General features: G+C 41.2%; 1 protein-coding gene across 4 annotated transcripts in view; it reads right to left on the bottom strand.

Annotated features, from left to right (window-relative positions):
• MITF (melanocyte inducing transcription factor) overlaps positions 1–27665 on the bottom strand; it is a 277933-nt gene that overhangs the window by 34895 nt on the left and 215373 nt on the right. The gene's annotated exons all lie outside the window — the stretch shown is intronic.

The following is a 27665-nucleotide window of genomic DNA, read 5'->3' on the forward strand; positions in this document are numbered from 1 at the left end:
GTGCTCTGCACACAGTAAGCGCTCAATAAATATGATTGATTGATTCACAGGACAGTCATTTCAAATTGATGCTGCTCTTTTCTAAGGCCAATGAGATGTCCTTTGACTTGGAAATTGCCTAAATCCAGAAGTACTGTAATCTCACATATCATAAGTTATACTAACCTTTTCCCCCTGTCTGGAACACTCTACCTCTAAGTTTCACAAACCATGTTCGTGTCCTCCTTCAGAGCCCTCCTAAAAAGGAGCACCTTTTCAAGAAGACATTCCCTGAAGAAGTCCTCCATCTACCTGGTCACGTCTCTCACTAGCCACCTTGGCACCCACACATTTAATATCTGTTTATTCTATTTTTCATCAGAGTCTCTGATTTATATCTATCCTCCTTCTCTTAACTCTGGTATATTCATCAATATATATTTCCTGTCTCCTCCATTAAACTGTAATCTGCTAGAGGTCTGGGACATTTTTTATTTCTTTTGTAGCCATGTGATAAATTTTGCTACCCAGAAATCTGTTGCCATATTTTTTCAAATTTAGACATGGGTCCTTAGTCCCTCAACGGAGTTCCTGAGAGTGTTACAGTGCACACTGGGAAACTGTGGAAGGGAAAACCCTGTTTATGCTCCCTCAAATGACCACTTAGAGCAGGTTCATTTCAGATTGCTGCAGTGAACCAACCACTCTGGATCCCTCTAAAGAGCCTCTGTTCAATCACCCTGGAAGAGGGTGGAAGGGAAGCAGAGTAGCTGTTGCTGTGCTAACATCATAATCACCACCAGTGCACACACATCATCCTATCCAACCTCAGTGATGCCCCAAACAGTTCTATGTGCCATCAGTTGCACAATAACGCAATATAGCATAGCATCCTTGCAATCTATCCAAATTGTAATTTGCATTCTCTTTCTCACACTTTTGGTACTGGAGCCTTCTCTCTTTAGACTTACAACAATTTTTTCTCTCCCTGTATGCAGAGGGAAAATAAGATTTAAGGATAACACTGTGGGGCTGCTTCACTTTTCAAAACAGCCAATTAAATCTCTTTTTGGTGGTGGGACTAAGGGATTGCAGGAAAAAGGAGATGGACTATATTTCCCAACAGGCAAAGGGCCTGGTTTCTTGTGGAATTTGGGCCATTCCCCAGCAGGCAAGGTAGGTATTTCCTGTGTGGGAGCAATCTACCACAAGCCTTTAAGAACTCCTGGGTCAACTGGCTTGGGTCTCTCTGTTCTCTCTCCTCTGCTGGCTGACATCTGCTGAGAAATAGTGTGCCTAGTGGAAAGGGCATGGGCCTGGGAGTCAGTAGGCTCCACTACCTGCCTGTTGCGTGACCTTGAGCAAGTCACTTAACTTCTCTGTGACTCAGTTCCCTCATCTGTAAAATGGGGATTCAATACCTGTTCTCCCTTCCTACTTAGACTGTGAGCCCCATGTGGGACCTGATTATCTTGTATCTACTCCAGTGCTTAGTACAGTGTTTGGCATATAGTAAGCACTTGACAAATACCAGAATCATTATCTGACTCTACCCAGCCCCTGAGAAGAGGCTAAATTAGGAATGTAGATGGTGGTGGGGCTGCCCTCGGCCTGGGTGAATCATTGAGCTACCATGGTCTTCTTGACCTGTACGAGACCTCTTTGGTATGGGAACTGGGGAGGGCTTCTTGGCTTGCTTAAAGTCTGCTTCTCCTGATATTCTCCCTCCTTTCCGGTGCCCAAGCACTGCAAAAAGAAGGGGCTTAATAAAGACTCATATTACTTCCCCCTAGCCCTGCCTAGATACATCGCTGCCTGGGAGAAATTGGAGCAAGGCAGTGAAAGAACGATCATTTTCCATGATGTCTGAACTCAAAGGAACCTTGCAAATTATCATTTGGAGATCCTAACGTGGGCTTGTAAGAATGCTAGAAGTAGAGAGAAGGTCCCAGCCCCATAGCACTTATGTAAACATCTGTAATTTATTTGTACTCATGTCTGTCTCCCCCTCTCTAGACTATGAGCTCACTGTGAGCAGGGAATATGTCTGCCTATTGTTGTATCGTACTCTCTCAAGTGCTTAGTACAGTGCTCTGCACACAGTAAGCACTCAATAAATACAACTGAATGAATGAAGTGATGGTGTGACGAATTACTGTATACCTGTTTACAGGAAACATGAAAATAGACATGAACCATACTGATGTTGGATATGAATCCTTCCAAGGTCCAGATTGCTAATAGGTGAAACCATATGAAAGCATGCTGACTAACCTAAAAGTGCTGTGGAAAACATGGATAGTTTTTACTCTGTCTTTATTCTGCTCATTTGCCATCTGTTCACTGTTCATTGTCTGTCATTTAAATAGCCCTTCCAGGTTTACTTTACTCTTAGATATTAAACTAGGTGAAAAAGAATTGACATTTTAAAAATGAAAATTAATAAGGATAATGACTAAGGTAAGAATAAAGGTGTTAATTAAAAAAGGTTTGCCACAGCAGTTTGGAGGGAGAGAATTTCTCTCAGCCTCTTCAAGGATAAGAAAGGGCAGATACTCAATGGAATGAAAATCACAAAATTACAAACTTATTTGTAAATCATTATAGATTATTAGGAACTAATAGAATCAAGCAGGTAGGAGTTAAAGAACATATTATTTTCCCCTGCTTCAGGAGAGCAAAATATATCTAATAAGTGGGCACCATAAAGTTCTACACTGTTGGTCTACAATACGTGTATAAGATTAACGATAGTGATGAGATCAAGAATGATAGAAAAATTTTAGCCTTGAGCCAAAGAACTGACTATAGTGCTAGTGGTATGCATTAAGCATTCTCTCATCCCTGCTAGTCATGTCCCCACTCCACTGGGGAATGGACTGCAGCAATGCATGCAGGATTTTATAATAATTGATAATATTAATAATTTATCATTATTACTAATTAATCATATTTACTGAATTTTTATTCTGTGCAGAGCACTGAACTAAGCACTTGGGAAAATGCAATACATATAGTGATGATAATAATAATGATTATAATGATAATAATTGTATTTGTTAAGCATTTACTATGTGCCAGATACTGTACTAAATGCTGGGATTTAGCTAAACGGGTTGGACACAGTCCATGTCTGATATGGGGCTCACAGTCATAACCTCCATTTTACAGATGAGGTAACAGGCACATAGAAGTGAAGTGACTTGTTCAAGGTCACACAGCAGTCAAGTAGTGGAAATGGGATTAGAATCCAGATCTTTCTGACTCCCAGGTCCATGTTCTATCCACCAAGCCATGCTGCTTCTGCCTTCCAGGGTTACATCTTCAGGGGTGAAGGTTTCTAAGCAAAAAACAACCCAGGACATCTGCAAGGTGGACAGACCCAGACAGGATCCTCTCCCAAGTGCTTTGTGCAGAGCTCTGCAAACAGTAAGTGCTCAATAAATACCACTGATGTTGATGCCTGCCCTCAAGGAGCGAACAGTCTATTCAGAGATACAGACACTGAACTGAATTAGAGATGGGGGAAGCAACATATTATAAAGATATATATATCAATGCTATCATGAAAAGGGGAAGGCCAGTGAATATCTAAGAGCTTACGTGATGTGAATGTGCTGGAGTAGCAGCAGGCAGGGAAATAGGGTGGGAAATGAAAGATTAATAATGGAAGGTGTCTTGGAGGAGATGTGATTTCATAAGGGCTTGAAGAGAGGGAAAGCAATAATTTGCCAGATATGAAAAGAAAAGGAGTTCCAGGCAGAAGGGATGGTGTGAGAGGCGAGAATGATGTACACTTAGTAGGTTGGCTTGAGAGGAGTGTGCGAGCTGATGTAAAGTGTAGAATAACTGAAATGTTTTAGTGCCTAGACTGTAAACTCGCTGAGGCTAGAGATCAGGTCTACCAGCTCTAATGCACGCTCCCAAGCACTTAGTACAGAACTCTGCAATAATAATAACAATAACTGTGGTATTTGTTAAGCGCTCGCTATATGCCAAGCACTGTCCTAAGTACTGGAGTAGATACAGCATATACAGATCAAAATACAGCCCCTGCCCCAAAGGGCTTGCAGTTGTAGGAGGGGAACAAGCATTTAATCCCCATTTTACAGATGAGGAAACTGAGGCAGAGAGAAGTTAAGTGATTTGCCCAAGGTCACACAGCAAGAAAGTGGCAGAGCTGGAATTAGAACCCAACCCAAGTCATCTTACTTGAAGGCCAATGCTCTTTTTGTTAGGCTTCAAAGTTAGTACTCAGTCAATCAGTGGCATTTACTGGGAGCTTACTTTGTGCAGAGCACTTGCATTTACATGCACATATGTGTACTTACATATATATATGCCACCCCACTTATGCATATATGTATATATCTATAATTCTGTTTATTTATATTGATGCCTGGTACCTTGTATTGATGTCTGTCTACCCCCCCTTTAGACTGTGAGCACGTTGTGGGCAGGGATTGTCTCTCTCTATTGCTGTATTGTACTTTCCAAGCACTTAGTACAGTGCTCTGCACACGGTAAGCGCTCAATAAATATGATTGAATGAATGAATGTATGCAGAGCATTGTACTAAGTACTTGGGAGAGTACAATAGAACAGAGTTGGTAGACATATTCCCTGTCCACACGGAGCTTACAGTCCATTGGTTGACTGATTAACCCTTGAAATATTCACAGGATTTTAATAGTTTTGTCTCTGTGTCTGCTCCATATATCCTCCTTACCTGCACGGTACTCTTTTTTTCCCCATTTGTTCCATTTTTTTAAAGGCATTTGTAAAGGACTTACTATGTTCCAGTCACTGCACTAAGCACTAGGGTAGACACCAGCCAATCAGGTTGGACACAGTCTATGTCCCAGATGGGGCTCACAGGATTAATCTCCATTTTACAGATAAGGTAATTGAAGCAAAGAATAGTCAAGTGACTTGCCCAAGGTCACACAGCAGAAAAGTGGCAGAGCAGGAATTAGAACCCAGGTCTTTCTGACTCCCAGGCCCTTGGTCTATCCACTAGGCCTCCTTTCTCTCTCTCTGACCTCCTGATTTTAGCAAGTATTTTTTTTTTTACTCCTTGCTCCTCTCCTCTCCCCATATTTGTATCTTTCACACTGGTGGTTCCTTTTTTGTTCTCCTGTTTCTTTCCTTCTCTTGGGTCAACCACCTCTTCCATGGTTTTCAATTTTTCATTCTTTCCATATCATCTTCTCTCCCCATCATTTTTATCCATCACTTCTACTTATATCCCCCTTCCAGGTCCCATTTTCCTTTACTTTCTTTCTTTTTCTTCCCTCCGCCTCCTCATGGTCAGTCCACCCTGTGACTAGTCTTCAGGTAGGCAAGAGATCAGGTTCAATTTGTCTCCATACCCAGACACTGGGGTTGCAAATAAATGAAGGGTTAATTGGATCCTGTTTCAGTTCCGTAGTGGGTTTCAGGTCTCAGGGATGAACTAGGCTTCTTTTGCTACTAGGCAATCCCAATTTCTACCTGCAGAAGGATATTTTTGGTAAAATTTATGATGCTATTTTTTATAGTTTTGTTAAGTGCTTACTATATGCATTAAGTACAGGGGTAGATACAAGCTAGTCAGGTTGGACACAGTCCATGTCCCACATGGGGCACAAGTCTTAATCCCCATTTTACAGATGAAGTCACTGAGGCACAGAGAAGTTAAGTGACTTGCCCAAGGCCATACAGCAGACAAGCGAAGGAGGAGCCACTTATACCTACTGTAAATACAGACAGATATAATTTTTGGGAGATGAGAAGTATATTGAATCTTCACTCCCTTAAGCCTCTGTTCCTCCTACATGATCCAACTCTATATGGATCAAGCTGCACTGGCACTAAGCAATAATAAACTAAGGCATGGTTTGTTCCATTAATGGACCTCAAGTTTAAGAGGTTTGTTGTTTTTTTTTTACCAAGAATGTTTTTTTAAAGAGTTTTTCTTGTTCAATCAATCATGTTTATTGAGCAATTACTTCATGCCTAGCATTGTACTAAGTGCTTAGGAGAGTACAATGATTAATAGACATTATTCTAGCCCTCAAGGAGTTTACAATTTAGCCTGGGAGACAGATACTTGAATAAATTAGAGGTAGGAGGGAGCAATAGAATATAAATATATGTATGTAAGTGCTAAGGGAGGGAAGGTGTACCCAAGTATTTAGGAGACAAAGAAGTGGTGAAATAGCAGTTAGTGTGGAACTACGTATTGAAGGGATTTGAAAGGAAGAGAAAAGAAGGGGATAGGAATGAGGGGGAGAGGGAAAAAGAGAGAGAGAGAGAGAGAGAGAGAGAGAGAGAGAGAGAGTGCATGACAACAAAGGAGAAGAAAGAGAATAAAAGGAACTTGGTAAGGACAGGTAGAGGAGGATTTGGGAGGGTGGTTGAGAGAACAGAGCATCTGAAAAGAGAATGAGTAATGGAGGGGAAAGGCATAAAAACAGGGAATACATCTGTCCGTCTCAGGTAATAGAAGCTTATGAGTTAAATTTTGTTCTCATTTTTGCCCTTTTTCTCATGACTACAGATTGATATATCAGGGTGGTGAATGCACTACTACTACTGTGTTATGATTTCTCTAACTACTATGTGTACCCAAAAGCTATCGATTTTTGTTTCTTTGTGGGTGCTGAGGCTGCTTTGTGGTCTTCTGAGCCCAGTAAATCATAGGTACAATAGGGCCCTGGAAGTGAGAGTTGTGACTTTAGGATCCCTTTCTCGAACCTATCTAATTTCCCTATCTTTCTCTCACATGCACACACAATCTTGACTTTTTCTTTTTCTATCAACTTCGAAGATATGAAATTAATAGACATTTACATCGGGGATATTAAAAGGTTGAGGTGAGGAAAATGAAAAGCTTAATTCAGGAGAATGCCACACAATAATTTTGTGGGAAATAAATTAAATTAATTCAACTTCAAAATATTAATCAAGTTCTGGAAAATCTCCTTTCTCATTTTTTTTCATCATACAATATATTAGACACAGAAAATGATAATTAAAGTCTTTGTTTAATGTTTTGTGCTGGCCTGACTTGGGCACTTGTAAAACTTTGTACATTTCCAAATAAATAGCAAATCTCATAAGATACGCTTATTATGTGATGTTGCCTTACTAGTAGCCTCTTGTCAGGAATGACCATTAAAAAAAATCTGAACAGTAGTTATGAGAGAACATCTCACATGCTACAACTTTTCTAAGTGTCCTAGTTTAACACTGCCAGCAGACCACAGGCAGTCTTTGGTTTCAATTCTACTGCCACTCTCCCCCCCTCCTCTGCCCCTCAACACATGTCCCTGTTTTTTATCAGTTTATTGGGAATTAGAGACTCCTAAAGGAGAGGGAAATGCTCTCTTTCATAATGACTGACACTTCTAGAAGATGTGAGATAGCATAGGGTGTCAAAGGAGAAAATATTCCTTTGAGTCTAGGAAGAGGGCTATTCAATAGACCCCAAAGGCACATGCAGGACTGAATCCTCTTGGCCTGAGGGTCATGTCTATATGAGCTCAAAATAACAAAGTAGCTGGAGAATATGCATAGGGCTGCAGAGACAGCTACACTACCAGATGCCTGTCCCATGTGGGTTTTTTTTCCATCAAGCAGAAAGTACACACCTTTCAGGTTGTTTAAACCCCTACAGTTTTCTGTACACAGTAAACACTAAATAAATTCCATTGATTGGTTGAAAATTGAGAAAATCATTTTATTAGCAAGTGCAGGCTTAGCTTCTCTTTAGCTCATGGTCAGGTGCTTAATGAATTGAAAAAAGACTTACGCCTTTGCTTTACATATTATTATTTAGAACATTTACACAGAATAAGGAACAAAATAAATTTCTGGGTAAATGGACCTATCATTTTTATCAGCTGAGCACTGAATCCATATTATAATTTCAATCATGGTTGTTTAGTAGATTTCTACACTCCTGAGTTAAATATTCCCATTTGTATGTATAAACAAGAGAAATAAAAACCACCCAGTTGGAAGTGGGAGAAAATGAAAAAACTAATCAGCACTCAGTACAGTGCCTGGCACATAATAAGCACTTAACAATACCACAATTATTATTATTAATTTGTGCACATGGCATTTCTGGTTGCATACTTACAATCTCACTTTTACACACAGATATGAGGCACTGACTGCCCCATCTCCGAATCTAGTCTTCACCATTTATCTTTAAGTAGTTTTAATGTACTTTAAGAAAATGTTCTTTCAAATGTGTGAAAGTTGAATTTAAGAAGGAACTTTTTATTGATGTGAAGTTGACTGAAGAAGTACTTAATTAAACAACTTACTTCACTAGTAAGTCAGAGAAAAGAGTGGTCTCTCTAAGGAAGGAAGTCAAAGTGAACATTTGTTCCAAGTAAATTGCCTCAGGACTTTTGATTAGTAATTTCATAGAGTATTTTTTTTTGGAAAGGAGAATGTTTGCAGCTCAAAAGAACTTTTTGTTGATCAAAAGAATCTAAATGTCATGGGATTTTTAAGAAAGGTTAAGATATTTGTGTAATTTAGCGATTCATTTTAAACTAAACTTAAACCATTCACAAAATGAGTTTCAAACTACTAACAAAAGCCACTGTGTAAATGCAAAAATATTTTCTTTAACTAAATTTCTAATATTTTTCATCAAATTTGGAAGACTTAGAGAACAAAATGAGAAGTGGCCTGATAGTAATCCTAAAACTAAAAGGATTGCTTCTAAATGGGAGTGAAGTAAAAAAGTTTAACAGAAAGTGTCTCTCAACTCATATCCAGAACAATAACTGCAAGGTTTACGTACATGGTATATGGTGTTAAAATAAAGTGTTATTTTTTACCTCACTGATTAGCACATGGGGTTATAGATTTTTAAAAAGAGGGAGACAGTTACAGGAAACTACTGAAAGACTCACTTCTGAGTTACAGTTGTGGAATATACTTATACCGAAATAAACTCCACAATTAGTTTGTAAGATCGAGATCCTACATTGATTTTCAAAAAGAGTTAGGAGCATATGCCATAAATCTCTTCAGATAAAAAAATGTAGTCTCCTACCTGAAAAGACAATACAGGAACACCCTCTGATATAGCAGTAATAGAGCCCCCCAAAATGTGGATGCGTCATGAGCCACTGTATCATAAAGTACATTTTCATATAGACTTACATGTTGTAAACTGGAATCCATTCCAGAACCTCTGGAAAAATATGAAATTCCATACATGCAATATTCTGTAATAATAACTGCCACAATCTATTATTTATTATCTATTAATGCATTACATCATAATTCATGAAATAGATCTTTGCAGGAGCCTGCAAAAGTAGAAGTTTGTTTTGCTGCCTTTGGTAGGGGGAAAAAATTATCCAATTTAAGTTGAACAACAGCCTTCTTTTTTCTTTATAAAGCACTTTCTAGCAGATTAAGACCTTCTGAGCATCTTGCATACCTCTAAACCCCTCTTTTCATCAGGGTCACCTTCTTCAATTATTTAAGGGAATTGAAGAAGGGGAAGGAATTAAATTCCCTGCAATGACTGGACATAATGTTGAGTGGAATTTACAGATCCTGGGTTATGTCAGCAATTAGTGCATGGTTATCTCTGGAATTCACATGTTGTGGTCATTCAGTATCGGGGGTTTGCCTTTATACATACTTTGGCTTTGCAAGTCTATGCTATTTTGGAAGGATTTAGACAAAAATGTAGACATTCTTGGTCATGTCTCTTTTTTACTACTTAGGAAGAAAGCTTGGTCAACATAAAACATCTGGAACAAAGGATAGTGGTCTTAAACTTTAAAATAAAATATTTAAAAGAAAATTCTAAAGGGTTTTTGGCAGATGGACAAGTGGGCCTTAGTTCCCATAAAATGTTCCATTTCTTATAAGAAATTACAGTGAAATCATCCCTGGATCAGGAAACCAGGTTGGTGAACACAAGAACTAATGAAATCAAAAGAGTAGTCTAGGAATGGCCTCAGTAGCTTGCAAAACATTTGATAAACCCTTATTCTTTCTGGATTTTACTTTAAAATAAATGGCTCCCACAAATCTTACTTTGATGTGAAAATAAAATGTTACTATTGACACGAGAAAAAGAAATGTCATAATGGTTGCATATTGGTGAACTGATATAAAGGCACTGTAATAAGCACTGGGGTAGATACGGGATGATCAGGTTGGACACAGTCCTTGTCCTAAATAGCATTTACAGTCTTAATCCACATTTTACAGATCATGTAACCGAGACAGAGAAGTTAAGTGAATTGCCCAAAGTCACGCAGCCAACAAGTGGTGGAGCTGGGATTAGAACCCAGGTCCTCTGACTCCCAAGCCCTTTCCTCTTTCCACAAGGCTACAGTGCTTCTCACTTGAGTAAGAGAGTCTATTTCTACTTTTCCTTTGTATCCTTTGTCACAAGAGAACAAAAACATAAAATAAACTGACATGGATTAAACAATACTCAGAGCTTTATGAGGCACTGAGGCTCACAAAATATATAGGCAAGTTTAGTGATACGGGCTCTAATGACCTATATTCTTCCTCACCGGTGCTTTTGAGATATGCACTTTTGTCTAGAAATCTGAACTGTGCCTTTGAAGCCAGTGGCATCCTCTTTTATGCCTTTGGAAAAAGAAATGCTGCATTCTTATTTCTGTCACCACTGAAAAGGCGAGTACAGCCAGCATTTGACATAAATTAGTATGGTGACAAAACATGGCCCTTCTAGAAATAGCAATCAAGAATGCAAAACAGAAACCTGAATGTCACAAAATGTTAAAGTAGCTTCAACCTTTGTTTTCCAAGATATAAGGAGCACAGGTGAAGAACAGGTTCTGTAAACGTAATTTTGTTTTAAGACTTCAATTCAAGTATAGAGAGAAGTAAATTACATGGAGATGCTAACTGTGAAATAAAAGGTATGCCCAGAAATGAATCATATTCAGGGAGTTCAGATCACAATTTAACTTTTGAAAAATAGCTAATACTAACTCAACTCTAAGGAAAAACATCAAGCTCACTTCCTTTCAGTTCTATAAATGTCCACTGAGGAAGAATGGGGAGGGGAGTGTAATAATAGTATTACTAATTGTAGAGGCATTTATTGAGTGCCCACTTGAGGCAATATGCTATATACTAAATGCTTCGAAAGTCCAAAGTAAGCAAGTGGCACATTCATTCCCTGCCCACAAACAAATTGGAGCTCACACAATAAGCCTTAAAGGACTCATCTTGTCTCAGAACTTAAGAGGGAAATTGAGTAGATCATCAGGGTAACTTTTACTCAAAGGCATCCAACTCCCTTCTTTTCCAGTTGAGAATACTCATTTCACCAACTTTCCCCCAGCAATGCATGTACAAATATATGTGAAGGTCAAAAGATCTACCCCTATTTAAGCCTTAAGATTGAAAATTATGAAGTTTGGTCTTAGATCAGTCATTATATGTTAAACAATTAAACAGCTTAAATATGAACTCCACAACATATAAAATGTTGGCAGCCATGTGGTTCCAAATAAGACTTCTGCCAGAGTATTGAAGAAATAGGCCTCAACCCAGAACTCCAGATGAGGGTAGTAAAAATGTTGTTTTTTTCGGACTTCAGGAATCTGACATGATCTCATCCTTCTATGATCTATTAATCTGGATCTCTTCCCTCCTTGGTGTCACAAATGTTGGGAGTGGGTGGGGCAGATAGGAGTACAGGGCTTAAAGCCAGGTTGGAAAAATATATGAAAACATATTTCAGGAGGAGGCATAATTACATACCTACAGACATTTGGAATAGTTAGCTGCTCTAAATCTCTTACCTTCACAAAATACTACCAGAAAACTTATTCTGTTTCCTTGTTATCTATGGCATCTTCCTTTTCTCTGTTTTTTTCTGTTCATATCCTCTTTCTGCTGCTCTCCTTCTCTAACCATATCAACTCTTTAACTCATTCAGTGTCCTGCTCCTATGTGCATATGTTTATGTTGATATCATCCTCTCTGTGTGTCCTAATAATGGTTATGGCATTTTTTAAGCATTTAAAATAAACCAAACATTGGACTAAGCATTAAGTTGGATACAATGCAATCAGATCAGGCACAGTCGCTGTCACACATAATAATAAGTGGGAAGTAGCGTGGTTTTGTGGAAAGAGCATGGACTTGGGAGTCGGAGGACAGGGGTTCTAATACTGGCTCCGCCACTTGTCTGCTGTGTGACCTTGGGCAAGCCACAATTTCGCTGTGCCTCAGTTCCCTCATCTGTAAAATGGGGATTAAGACTGTGAGCCCCATGTGGGACAGGGACTGTGTCCAACCTGATTATCTTTTTTTTTTACCTCAGTGCTTAGTCCAGTACAGAAAATGTCTACTAACTCTGTTATAGTGAACTCTCCCAAGTGCTCAGTACAGTGCTCTGCACAGAGTGAGCACTCAATAAATACCATTTATTGACTGGCACACAGGGCTTAAGAAGTAATCCAATTATTATTATTGAGAGCAAAAAATGTATTTTTCATAATATTTTTTCACTTCAGAAAGCAAAAATTGGTGATGAGTATGGCACTTAAAGTGAGACTTTCTGAAATGGAAGTAGATAGGAACAGCCAGAGAAATGTATACTATGATAAAAAATAATCATATCTTAAAAGGCCATTTGAAGAATAAAAAAGTTCAAAGCTTGTTTAAATTGGTTGAGCAAGGGAGGATTTACATTTCAGGCTTGTACACATGGACAATATTTATTTATTTGTTTTATTTAAAGAAGATAAGAGGACTTGAAAATTTAGTGATCAATAGATGATTCTAGGAACAAGTGAATATTTACTGAAGAAAACGACAGATAGAAGGATATGTTTTTATAGTCAAAAACGTTTGTGCTTTGTTAATTCAAAACGTGATCTTTTGTGTTGGTACCAGTCAGACCTAATATAATTTGCTGCAATTATTTGCCTGAGGGCAGCTCTCATTAATTCAGCTAGTTAACCAACATGTCAAATAACTTGCAATTAGAAAAAAATGATCCCTTTAATTTGCTCTTGTCACATTCCCACATTCCCACTTACAAGCTTGTGTTCCTGTTATGGCATAATTTTGACCCGCAGCAAATTTGTGAAATGGGTGCCACATTTTAGAAACAAATTTACTGACACATACTAAAAAATAAACCAGGCTAGACACTTACAAGAATAACCTATAAGGTAGAAATTTAAATTAAGATGATTAAGGTTGGTGTCAGTCAAACAAATAAAGCCTATGTGTTCCTGTTCCATTTTATATGGTGACGTTCAATATAGACCTACTCATGTGCCTAGCATTAGATACCAACAGCATTTACCTGCCCTTCCACTCTGGGCTGAATTCAAATTATGAATAGGCAATGAGTCAATTTTTCCTTTATCACATATCTGCTGGCCCATTCAAAGTGAAGCGGCATTGCCATGTGGAAAGAGCATGGGTCCGGGAGTCTGAGGAATTGGGGTTTAACCCTGGCTCCGCCACATATCTGCTGTGTGATTTTGAGCAAATCACTTAACTTCTCTGTGCCTCAGTTACTTCATTTATAAAATGGGGATTGACTCTTAGGAGTGTTTTTTTCTGCCTCATACATCCTGACTTCAGTTCTCACATTTTCTATCCAATCCCAACATTTTGGTGTCCAGGTTACACATGTAGCCTCCTACTCTACATGCGTGAAACGCTGCTGCTGATAATAATAATAATAATAATAATAATAATAACTAATTATATTTAAGTGCTTACTATGTGCCAGGCTGGCATAGTGGACAGAGCACGGGCCTGGGAGTCAAGGTCATGTGTTCTAATCCTGGCTCTGCCACTTGCCTGCTGTGTGACCTTGGGAAAGTCACTTCACTTCTCTGGGCCTCAGTTACCTATCTGTAAAATGGGGATTGAGACTAATTGAGCTCCAGGTGGGACAGGGACTGTGTCCAACCCGAACTGCTTGTAACCACTACGGCTCTTAGTACAGTGTCTGGCACATAGTTAAGTGCTTAGCAAATACCATAATAATAATTATTATTATTACTAAGTGCTGGCGGTTGTTACAAGCAAAACAGGTTGGATGCAGTCCCTGTCCCCCATAGGGCTCATAGTCTCAATCCCCATTTTACAGATGACATAACTGAGGCATAGAGAAGTTAAGTGACTTGCCAAAGATCACACAGCAGACAAGTGGCAGAGCCAGGATTAGAACTCATGACCTTCTGATTCCCAGGCCCCTGCTCTATCCACTACGCCATTCGGATACAACCCCCCATAACACCACGTAATAGCATCATCATCGCTGCCTGGGCCACAGGCAACACTGGTCAGCTCAAGAAAGCTCTTCTCCACCCTCGTGCCAGGCACTCTATCAAACGCCTTTCCTCTCTCACTGCAGTTGTATCTAGTTCAGCCCACAGTCTCTCAGGCCCTACTTGTGGACCCATATCATTCAGTCAGTCAATCATATTACTAAGAGCTTACTGTGCGCACAGCCTTGTAATAAGCGCTTGTGAGAGGACAATATAATAATAATAATGATGGCATTTGTTAAGCGCTTACTATGTGCGAAGCACTGTTCTAAGTGCTGGGCATCAAAAGACCCTTCCCTGTCTACAAGGAGCTTATCACCATCCTAACCATGGGAACTGAGGCAGTGCAGAATGAAGGCAACTGCTTTTCAGCTTCCACTATCATCGTGCTACCCTTCTCCCTATTTTGCTAGGACTCAGAGGTGGGGATGACAGGAGTGATGTGATAGAGTTGGTCGCATTAGCAACAACAAAGTTCCAAAAAAATTAAACTGGATGATGGGTGTGAGTAGACAGGAGGAGGGGGCCAGGTCCGTGGCAGGAAAGAGCCTAGGAACAGGGGAGGGGAATTAATGAGGTAATCACCCCATCCTCCTTCCCTTCTGCATTGCCAAAACACTTGGGTCCACAACTCAAACATTTTGATACTCACCCCATTCCCAGCCCTACAGCACTTATATATGGATCCTTATACTCTGCTGCTTCCCTGTCTGTAATTTATTTAAATGTCTCTATACCCCACTAGATTATAAGCTCCTTGAGAGCAGGGCACTTGTCCAACTCTGGTGTACTCACCCTAGCACTTAGTACAGTGCTTTGCACATGGTTAAGTGTTCAATAAATACCACTGATTTGACTGATTAATCAAGGCAGTGAAAGAGGTATTTACAGCATAATTTACTTATAGGGCTCAGTCATCCTGTCAGGGCTGGTTCTAGAACAGAACCTAACAAATTTTATGTGGTCTTTGGGAAAACATACCCCTTGCTGTAGCCACTTTTTTGAGGAACAGATTATGCTGTATCACAGGGTCACTTGTAAAGAACATCCAAAGATGAAAACCTCAACATTATTGAATATTGACCCTTAAGTTTAAGATTCACAAAAATCAAGTAATCAAGGGATAAAAGTCACCTGACAGGTTTAGTACTACTAAACCAGAAGTCAGGAACTATGGCTGGTGAGTCACATATGGCTCTTCATGGTATCAAATATGTCTCTTGCGCACCATAGATCACCAGCAGACTCGGCACCATAAGGATGATGCCATTAGCTTTCCCTCCACAGCAAAAAGAAATGCATAAATTTGGGTATGAATTAGAGGGCCTGCCCCATCTCTCTGTATTGGAAAGGGGCAGAGCGGGAGCCCGGATGGTGGCTCCAGGCCTCACTGGATGGCAGGCCGAGCTCAAGTTGTTCTTGTCTCAACCCACCTCCCGTACACTTGCCACATTCCCATTGATAGCAAGCACTGGTGGCACCGAAGTGGGCCAGCCTAATCAGACAGGGAAGGAGGTCACTCATCGTGGGCCATGTGCAGCTCCCATGTTGGATGCTGGGCACCACATTCACTGAGAGTGGCAGAGTGCGTGGGCTGCACAACAGGCAGCAAAAAAGTGCCAGGGCAGGGAGCACATTCAATCCCCAGGCTGGTGTTGTGAACACTTATAACTGGATCCCATGCACACCAAGTGTATGAGAGCAATTAAGCAGTGGGAGAGGAGGAGAAGGGGCAAGAGAGGGAGGGGGGAAGGGGAAGAGGAGGCGGGGGAAGAGGAGGAGGGGAGGGGGCGGAGGAGGAGGAGAGAGAAAACCAGATGTTAGTTTGTGTTTCCTCTTTCACTATACCCTCACCCTCGGCTTCAAGGCTCTCCATCACCTCGCCCCTACCTCACCTCCCTTCTCTTCTTCTACAACCCAGTCCGCACCCTCTGCTCCTCTGCCACTAATCTCCTCACCGTGCCTCGTTCTCGCCTGTCCCGCCGTCGACCCCCGGCCCACGTCATCCCCCTGGCCTGGAATGCCCTCCCTCCGCACATCCGCCAAGCTAGCTCTCTTCCTCCCTTCAAGGCCCTACTGAGAGCTCACCTCCTCCAGGAGGCCTTCCCAGACTGAGCCCCCACCTTCTTCTCCCCCTCCTCCCTCTCTCCATCCCCCCCACCTTACCTCCTTCCCTTCCCCACAGCACCTGTATATATGTATACATGTTTGTACGTATTTATTACTCTATTTATTTATTTTACTTGTACATATCTATTCTATTTATTTTATTTTGTTAATATGTTTTGTTCTCTGTCTCCCCCTTCTAGACTGTGAGCCCACTGTTGGGTAGGGACCGTCTCTATATGTTGCCAACTTGTACTTCCCAAGCACTTAGTACAGTGCTCTGCACACAGTAAGCACTCAATAAATATGACAATGAATGAATGAATACCCTGCTGTCACCTTTATTATCAGGGTAGGACAGATACCGGTGTTACCAAGTCCCTGATCTTTCCTCTCACAGATTCTCCTGCTGATGCTAATACAGACAGAATTCCAAATTGTTCCCAAATTAAACTGCCCTGCAGACCAAGAAAGAGAGTCAAGGACCACCCTGCGGACTCCCCTGTCCTTCCTTCCTTCCCTCACCTTCTTCTCCCATTTTCCCTCCTCTCTTGGCCTCCTTTTTTCTTTTTCCTCTCATTTCCTCTTCCCTTATCTTTTCCATCACTGGTGACAGCAACAACTGTTGTTGCAAACAGCTAAACATAGCAGCCACATAGCACAATGATGTTATCATTCATCATGTATGCTGTCACATAAATTGCATGGATATTTGGGCACCAACTCCTCAAAAATTTCATTTGGCCCAGCTCTTCTGCACAAAAAGGTTCCCAACCCCTTTTACAAACCATAAACTAACAAACCATGAGGTTATGATTAGGGTACATTCAGCTGGGCCAGAACATGTATTCACATTGCATTTTGGCTAGAATGGTGTTTGGGAATTCTGTTCCCTAAAAGTGGGCCTGTTTGGATAAAGCATGCAGCAGTGTCAGTATAAAAGTTTTTTGTGCATAGGTATGAGAAGCTTCAGACAGTGTGAGTGCTACAATGTCTTTTTTTTTTAATGCAGGGCTTTGAGAGAATGCAACCCTCATGCTATAGAAGAACTGGGTGAAGTCGGTTCAAGTAATACTATACAGTATTTCACATGGTTAGTTAAATATTTATTTCACAAAAGTGCAACTATATTTAATTGTACTTGGCCAAAACTGATTCACTAACACATAACATTTTTCATATTAAAGAAGGGTTTCTTAGGAGTTGGGCCAGGCTAAAAATATAAATATATTGATTGATGTGATGCTCAGAGATATGCAAGATTGGGTGATAGCACTTCTGCCAGGTCTGCTCCCACCCTCAAAGTGGTGATTGGGACATGGGAGTGAAGAGGTGAGCCAAAATGACCACTGGCTTCAGGGATATGTACTTTACACAATCCAATTTCAAAATTTCTAAAATACCATTTCAGTTATAGCTGTTCCCTTCCCTCTGTATTTGATACAAGTGCTCCAAATTCCTCATGGACACTAACATCAGGGAAAGGACTCATTAAGTTGTACGGTGAGAAGCAGTGTGGCCTAGTGGAAAGAGCTCAGGCTTAGGAGTCAGAGAACCTGGGTTCTAATCCTGGCTCTGCCAACTGCTTGCTGTGTGACTTTAGCAAATCACTTAACTTTGCTGTGCCCTAGTTTCCTCAACTGTAAAATGGGGATTCAATACCTGTTCCCCCTCCTACTTGGACTGTAAGCCCCATTCATTCATTCATTCATTCGTATTTATTAAGCGCTTACTATGTGCAGAGCACTGTACTAAGTGCTTGGGAAGTACAAGTGGGCAACATATAGAGACGGTCCCTACCCAACAACGGACTCACAGCTTAGAAGGGGGACATGTGTGACAGGGACTGTGTCAGACCTAATTAACTTGTACGTACCCCAGTGCTTACAACAGTGTTGAACACATAGTAAGCACTTAACAAATGCCATAAAAAATGAAGCTTCTCCATGTTGTTTACAAATATTGATCAATCAGTGGTATGAATTGAGCACTTACTAAGCACTTGGAAGAGTACACTAAATCAGAGTTGGTAGACACATGCCCTGCCCACAGTGAGCTTAAAGTCGGGATGAGGTTACAATCTAGCCAAACACTGTGCATTTGCTCCATGCCATTACCCTTATTTTTAGCTAATAATAGATGTAGACAAAAGGAGGGCAAGACAGTCATTAGTGAGTGAATAAGTTCCTTCCCCTTCCCCTTCTGGTTCCTTTCCCTCTGCCTTCAAACATGCCCATGTCTCTCCCATTCTAAAAAAACCCTCTCTTGACCCCACCTCACCTTCTAGTTATCGCCCCATCTCCCTCCTACCATTCCTTTCCAAACTCCTTGAACGAGTTGTCTACACGCGCTGCCTCGAATTCCTCAACACCAACTCTCTCCTTGACCCCCTCCAATCTGGCTTCCGTCCCCTACATTCCACGGAAACTGCTCTCTCAAAGGTCACCAATGACCTCCTGCTTGCCAAATCCAATGGATCATACTCTATCCTAATCCTTCTCGACCTCTCAGCTACCTTCGACACTGTGGACCACCCCCTTCACCTCAACACGCTATCCAACCTTGGCTTCACAGACTCCGTCCTCTCCTGGTTCTCCACTTATCTCTCCGGTCGTTCATTCTCAGTCTCTTTTGCAGGCTCCTCCTCCCCCTCCCATCCCCTTACTGTGGGGGTTCCCCAAGGTTCAGTTCTCGGTCCCCTTCTGTTCTCGATCTACACTCACTCCCTTGGTGACCTCACTCGCTCCCACGGCTTCAACTATCATCTCTACACTGATAACACACAAATCTACATCTCTGCCCCTACTCTCTCCCCCTCCTTCCAGGCTCGCATATCCTCCTGCCTTCAGGACATCTCCATCTGGATGTCTGCCCACCACCTAAAACTCAACATGTCCAAGGCTGAACTCCTTGTCTTCCCTCCCAAACCCTGCCCTCTCCCTGACTTTCCCATCACTGTTGACGGCACTACCATCCTTCCCGTCTCACAAGCCCGCAACCTTGGTGTCATCCTCGACTCCGCTCTCTCATTCACCCCTCACATCCAAGCCATCACCAAAACCTGCCGGACTCAGCTCCACAACATTGCCAAGATCCGCCCTTTCCTCTCCATCCAAACTGCTACCCTGCTCGTTCAAGCTCTCATCCTATCCCGTCTAGACTACTGCATCAGCCTCCTCTCTGATCTCCCATCCTCATGTCTCTCCCCACTTCAATCCATACTTCACGCCACTGCCCAGATTGTCTTTGTCCAGAAACGCTCTGGGCATGTTACTCCCCTCCTCAAAAATCTCCAGTGGCTACCAATCAATCTGTGCATCAGGCAGAAACTCCTCACCCTTGGCTTCAAGGCTCTCCATCACCTCGCCCCCTTCTACCTCACCTCCCTTCTCTCCTTCTACAGCCCAGCCCGCACCCTCCGCTCCTCTGCAGCTAATCTCCTCACCATGCCTCGTTCTCACCCGTCCCGCCATCGACCCCCAGCCCACGTCATCCCCCGGGCCTGGAATGCCCTCCCTCTGCCCATCCGCCAAGCTAGCTCTCTTCCTCCCTTCAAGGCCCAACTGAGAGCTCACCTCCTCCAGGAGGCCTTCCCAGACTGAGCCCCCTCCTTCCTCTCCCCCTCGTCCCCTTCTCCATCCCCCCGTCTTACCTCCTTCCCTTCCCCACAGCACCTGTATATATGTATATATGTTTGTACATATTTATTACTCTATTTCTTTATTTTACTTGTACATATCTATTCTATTTATTTTATTTTGTTAATATGTTTGGTTTTGTTCTCTTTCTCCCCCTTCTAGACTGTGAGCCCACTGTTGGGAAGGGACTGTCTCTATATGTTGCCAACTTGTACTTCCCAAGCACTTAGTACAGTGCTCTGCACACAGTAAGTGCTCAATAAATACAATTGATTGATAAGTAGATTGCAGAGTTCCCATTCATATTCCCTACTCTAAATATTATCCATTCTACAACTAAAAAGATATAGATTTTAAAACTTTAAATGTATGGAAATAAAGCGGAAGCATTCATGTCAACTTGTACACTGTCATTACTTTAATTGACCATTAGTTATAATAATTGCACTTACTGAACACCATTCATCTTGAAACTATATTTCAAACATTGACCAACAAATCATCCCAACACTCCTATAAGTGAGGTAAGCATTATTATTCTGATGCTACAAATGGATGGAGCGACCTGGGGCAGAGAGATAAAATGATTTGTGCAAAAATTTGAAAGTGAATCCTCGGTGGATTCAGAAGTACAATTCCCTTCCAAGTTCACAAACCAGTGATCTGGCAACCAGAGTCTCCTCTCTCTCAAACACAAAAGACTGCTTGTTTAAAATGATGCTTCTTTTTAGGCTGTTTCTTTGTTTTCAACAAATGCTAGGGGCCACAAAAATAACTTTGCTAAGAATGAAGATTCTGTTAATTCAAAAAACGGATAAGCTTTTCTCTCCCCGTCATTTAAGTGCCCTAAGCCATTAGACGTCACAGCTAATAAAAAGAGTAATATGAAATCTATACCGCATTGCCTACAGCCCGTTATGGCTTTTATGTTATTCTGAATATGGAAAGGTTGAGTAAGCACTACCACAAAAACAATTTAAAGGCATTCATTTTATCACACTACTAATACGTTCATTAGAAATATCCTAAAATCACTGACTTAGTTTACATGAAGATGACATAGGTTCACTTGCTATTGAACTGCTTGGTTTTATCCTTCTGTTCAATGAGCTGTAATATTATTTATGTCTACAGAGAATCTACTGCATTATAATAAAGAGACAATACATCACTGAACATGATGATCAAGCATCTTAAGAATAAGATTATCCCAGTCACCTTCATGGAAACTGAACTGTACACTCTCTCAACTGCTCCATTAAATATTGCTTTTTTAGGGGGGTACCTTAGGAAAATTTACATCACAAAAGCAGGACAAACGAAATATCTACTGAAGGAATTCATTTCTTGAGCTTAAATGATACTGTAATGATAATAATGGCATTTATTAAGTGCTTACTATGTGCAAAGCACAGTTCTAAGCGCTGGGAAGGTTACATGGTGATCAGGTTGTCCCATGGGGAGCTCACAGTCTTAATCCCCATTTTACAGATGAGGGAACTCTGGCCCAGAGAAGTTAAGTGACTTGCCCAAAGTCACACAGCTGACAATTGGCGGAGTTGGTATTTGAACCCATGACCTCTGACTCCAAAGCCCGTGCTCTTTCCACTGAGCCATGCTGTATAACATCAAAGTCCAACACTCGGAATTCATATGGGAATTTTTTTTCAGAGTAATGATAAATGAAGGTAAAAATAACTATGTCCTTAACATCGTTAATTAAAGAACAAATTGTACATCAGTGTAGACAACAATGTTGATCTAGTCAACATGTGAGAATGTTTTCCCCTTGGTTCACAATTGTGGACTTTAAGCAAATTGAGTTACCACCCCAAATAATTCCTAAATTTATTTAAAAATCACTGAACTTCTAGTGTTTATTTTCAAGCTCTAACACTGACTCCTACACATCTGAAATAATTGCAAAAATCTTTCCTCTTCAATTTCTAAAAATTCCAATCAACCTTGTTGTGAGGATTAAAGTTAGAATTAGTCTTGGAAAAAATGTATATATTCTAAGTATGCCAGCACCTAGCCTGTTTGAGGTAGAACTTCTCCACTCAAATAATTAGAGGGCTTATGTGAGTGTAGTGGTTAGTACATAAATGTACTAACTAGAAACTGAACTCTAGGATCGGTGAGGTTATCTTTTATATGAAAAAATTAGGAAGTCAAGAATTAAAATTGAAACCATTTAAACTTTGATGACTAACCACTCAGTTTTCCCAGGGAGCATAGCTATGACTAGAGACAGAGAACAGGATGAGACAATGACAAAGTCCCTTCCATTCCTATGGCTACCATGATCATAAAGGGGAACACCCAGATGGAAAGGAATGAAACAAACCCTTAGACAGGACCCACTTTCTAGCTGACATTACAATGCTTTCTTACACCAAGGGCACTATGCCAGGAAGGGAGATCCCCACAGAAGAGGTAGAAGCAGACTGTAGCAGCAGAAAATGTATTTATTAGGCACACACACATTTGAGTCTGGGGTTCAACAGGCTAGCATAGTATCTTGGCTGCCAAGTGTAAAGGAAGCTGACACTTCACAAGATGTGTACATAAATTGTTAAACAAAGCAGCATGGCCTAGTGGATAGAGCATGAGCCTGGGAGTCAGAAGGACCTAGGTTCTAATCCCAGCTCTACCACTTGTCCGTTGTGTGACCTTGGGCAAGTCACTTCACTTCTCTGAACCTCAGTTACCTCATTTGTAAAATGGGGGTTGAGACCATGAGCCCCATTTGGGACAGGGGCTGTGTCCATGCTGATTAACTTGTATCTACCCCAGCACTTTGAACAGTGCTTGACACACAGTAAGTGCTTAACAAATACCATCATCATTATTAGGACCTGGTGGTTGTAGTGATAGGATTGTAATAATGAGTACTTAACAAGGATGAGGGAAGGAAGAAAGCCAGTTCTATCTTCACAACATCTCTAGAATCCACTCTTTCCTCTCCAGCCAAACTGCTACCAATCTGTTCCAAGCACTTATCCTATCCCACCTTGACTACTGCATGAGCCTCCTCACTGACCTCCTTGACTGTCTCTTCCCTCTCCAGTCCATACTTCACTCTGCTGCCTGGATCATTTTTCTAAAAAGACAAAACATTCAGTCCATATCTCTCCATTTTCAAAAACTTCCAGTAGTTGCCCAACCACCTCCACAAACAAAAACTCCTTACCATTGGCTTTAAAGCGTGCAATCAGCTCTCCCCCTCTACCTTACCTCTCTGATTTCCAACTCACACACTTCACGCCTCTAATGCCAACTTACAGGTTTTTACTGTAGTAGTGTGGCCTAGTGAACAGAGCATGGGCCTGGGAGTCAGAAGACCTGGGTTCTAATCCCAGGATCCACCACTTCTCTGCTGTGTGACCTCGGGGAAGTCTCAGCTTCTCTGTGCCTAAACTTCCTCATCTGTAAAATGGGGATTAAATCCTGCTCCCTCCTTGGTAGACTGTGAGCTCCAGGTGAGAGAGCGACTGTGACCAACTTGATTATCTTATAATTACCCATCCCAGCAATCAGTACCATGCTTGGCACATAGTAAGCATTAAACAAATACCAGTATTTTAGTTAATATTACCCCTGCACCTCAATCTCGTCTATCTTGCTGCCAACCCATTGCCCATAATAATAATAATGATGGTATTTGTTAAGCGCTTCCTATGTGCAAAACACTGTTCTAAGTGCTTGGGGGATACAAGGTGATCAGGTTGTCCCACATGGGGCTCACAGTCTTAATCCCCATTTTACAGATGAGAGAACTGAGGCCCAGAGAAGTGAAGTAACTTGCCCAAAGTCACACAGCTGACAATTGGCAGAGCCGGGATTCTAACCCATGACCCCTGACTCCAAAGCCCATGCTCTTTCCACTGAGCCACGCTGCTTCTCTTGAAAATGCCCACGTCCTCCTTCTGGCCTGGAACTCCCTCCCTGTTCACATCTAACAGTTCACCAATCTCGCCACCTTCAAAGCCCTACTAAAATCACAATCACCTCCAAAAGGCCTTATCTAGGGTCCTCATTTCCCCTACCTGCCTTCTCCTCTGTGTCACCTATGCCCTTGGATCTGCATCCCTTAAGCATTTGATTTTCACCTCACCCTCAGCCCCACAGCATTTATGTACATATCCTTACACTCTGCCATTTCCCTGTCTGTAATTTATTTTAATATCTGTCCCCATCTAGGCTCTAAGCTCCTTGTGGGAAGAGATTGTGTCGACCAGCTCTAATGTAGTGTACTTTCTTTCCCAAGTGCTTAGTATAGTGCTGTGCACAGAAGTAAGCTCTCAATAAATACCATTAATCTACTGATCCATTAGCTGTGATTGGGAAAAATACAAAATTAGGGCCAACAGAAGTAATGGAAGATTTCAATTACACACTCAGATATTGGCTGAATAACCCATAACACATTAGATGGGAAACGGAGACGAATTCTGAAATAGTATAAATGTTGATTTCTGGAACAGCAAACAATCGAATCCACAAGTAAAGACAATATACTGGGTTTAATTCTGAAAGGAGGATAGAACCAGATGCAGGAAGATATATGTTATACGTGGAGATTCAACAAAACTTAATATGCTAGCTAAAGAGTGAAGAGATATAAAAATACCAACTAGAGAATGTTTAAAGCAAAAGTATGGCACAGAATTTTTAAAAAGTAGAAACAATAGTATTACAAAAGTAACAAAAGGTTCCTCACACTTATCAAAAGTAGAAACCAACTAGGGAATCAAATCCCTTAGTCATTAGGAGGGATAAAGTGCATTTTAGGATAAAAAGGAGGTGGCTAAAAGACTCAATATATCCTACCTTCTGATCTTAAATGAGGGAAGCATTCAGGAAGTTCTCACACCTTTGACTGTTATGAAGGAAGTCATGAAGTACTGAGGAGTGGGTAACCGATCTTTACAAATGGTCATATTATTAGAGGCCTGGCATTTGGCAACTCCAGTCTTGTCATGTAGATGGCACTACCATCCTTCCCATCTCACAAGCCCGCAACCTTGGTGTCATCCTTGATTCCATTTTCTCATTCACCCCACATATCAATCCGTCACCAAAACCTGCTGGTTTCACCTCCACAACATCACCAAGATCTGCCCTTTCCACTCCATCCAAACCGCTACCTTGCTGGTTCAATCTCTCATCCTATCCTGACTGGATTACTGCATCAGCCTCCTTTCTGATCTCCCATCCTCCTGTCTATCCCTGCTTCAGTCTACACTTCATTCTGCTGCCCAGATTATCTTTGTACAGAAACACTATGGGCATGTCACTCCCCTCCTCAAAAATCTCCAGTGGTTGCCCATCAACCTACGAATCAAGCAAAACTCCTCACTCTCGGTTTCAAGGCTCTCCATCACCTCGCCCCCTCCTACCTCACCTCCCTTCTTTCCTTCTACAGCCCAGCCCGCACCCTCAGCTCCTCTGCCACTAACCTCCTCACTGTGCCATGTTCTTGTCTGTCCCACCATCCACCCCTGGCCCACGTCCTTCTCCTGGCCTGGAATGCCCTCCCTCCACACATCCGCCAAACTAGCTCTCTTCCTCTCTTCAAAGCCCTACAAAGAGATCACCTCTTCCAGGAGGCCTTCCCAGACTGAGTCCCCTTTTTCCTCTCCTCCTGCCCATCACCCCCCGCCCTACCTCCTTCCCCTCCCCACAGCACTTGTATATATTTGTACAGACTTATTACTCTATGCATTTTACTTGTACATATTTACTGCTCTATTTTATTAATGATGTGCATATAGCTATAATTCTATTTATTCTGATGGTTTTGACACCTGTCTACATGTTTTGTTTTGTTGTCTGTCTCCCCCCTTCTTGACTGTGAGCCCATTGTTGGGTAGGGACCATTTCTATATGTTGCCGACTTGTACTTCCCAAGCACTTAGTACAGTGCTTACACAGTGCTTAGTACAGTGCTTACACAGTAAGTGCTCAATAAATACGATTGATTGAAAGAATTAATGAAAGACTCTATAATCAAACTGAAGGTCAGTGAGCACTTATTAAAACACAGGCTGTCGGAGGAAAGACAACAAAGAATCTGTAAGGGAAATCATGTCTCACTCAGAGCTGTATTTAAAGGAATCAACAAACCTGTGGAGAACTAATGGACTTAATATATTTTTTATCAGAAAATATAAAAAGGTTCCACACCAAGGGCTTCTAAAAGGTATAGAACTGATAGCTAGGTTCTGTCACGGATATGAAATAAGGACTAAAGATGGGAATAAAAGGTCACTTCCGGATTGCAGAATTTCAAGTGCAGGGGTGCCCCAAGGATTGGTTTTAAAGTTGATTTTATTAACACTTTCAGAAATGATCTGAAATAGGGAGCACACAGTCTCAAATGACATTAAGCTCTTCTGTTTGGTAAAATGGGGTGCTGTTGAGGATAAATCAATCAATTGCATTTAGTACAGCACTTACTAAGCACTTACTGCCAGAAATCCCATTAAGCTGACTTTATGGGAAGAGACGCTTCAACTACATCTACATGATGATGAAGACTAAGGTACCAGTCCTGACTTAGCAAAGGAATCTTGAAATCACTGTTGACTGTTTACTCAAATCTATTTTAAGACACAGACACCATCAAGAAGTAGTTAGAAAACAAAACACAGAGCATGGTATTGCTACTATATAAAATTATGATATATCTGTAACTTGACTACTTTATGCAATTACAATAGCTAGTATTAAGGACAAAAATAATCAGTTGGGAAAAATCAAAATGGCCAGGAAAATGGACCAAATTCATCATAAATATGAATAAAAAAAATTAGAACTCTCTCATCTGGAAAGATAAAGGACCAAGAGGAGACATCATTGAAGTCTACAAAGTCATGAAGCGTGGTTAGACAGGAGTTATTTGGTTGGAAAATATCAATGTATCTTCTGAGAAATATCCAAGCACAGTTCACATAGCTGAGGCCCCTGTTCCAACAGGGCTGTACTGGTACTGTCACAGGGTGTCTTACAGATTTCTTTATCTTTTTTTAGGAGCTTAGTAGTTAGCTATCTAGATGATTCGGATGCCTTTTTTCTGAGCACAGTTGTGCTGAAAGCTCATTCTTGGAATGAGTAAGTCAGTCAGTCAATTGTATTTACTGAGTGTTTACTGTGTGCAGAGCAGTGTATTAAGTGCTTGGGAGAGTGCAATATAACAACAGACACATTCCCTTCCCATAAGGAGTATACAGTTTAGTGAGCATATGAGCCAGTAGTAAAGCACTCAGCCCTTCTCAACTGGAAGATGATTAATCTATGAGGTGGCATTGTTTACATTTCAAGGGCATCCATGATGTCTAATCAGCACATTCACTGATTAGAAGTAGACCACTGTTACTTAGCTTTCTAATTCAAATGAGGGCCAATGATTTGCTTGTTTCAGCTCTAGTGCCTACTTACACATTGAAATGTTCCACAGTGAACTGAAGGTCCCTTGTTTGTTATTTTACCATTACTATCAGAGTGAACTTCCACTTTCACCAGGAAGCCCTCCCTAATTTACCATTCATTCATTCATTCATTCAATTGTATTTATTGAGCGCTTACTGTGTGCAGAGCACTAAGCGCTTAGGAAGTACAAGTCGGC

Source organism: Tachyglossus aculeatus, chromosome X1 (genome assembly GCF_015852505.1).
Source record: "Tachyglossus aculeatus isolate mTacAcu1 chromosome X1, mTacAcu1.pri, whole genome shotgun sequence".
Lineage (NCBI taxonomy): Eukaryota > Metazoa > Chordata > Mammalia > Monotremata > Tachyglossidae > Tachyglossus > Tachyglossus aculeatus.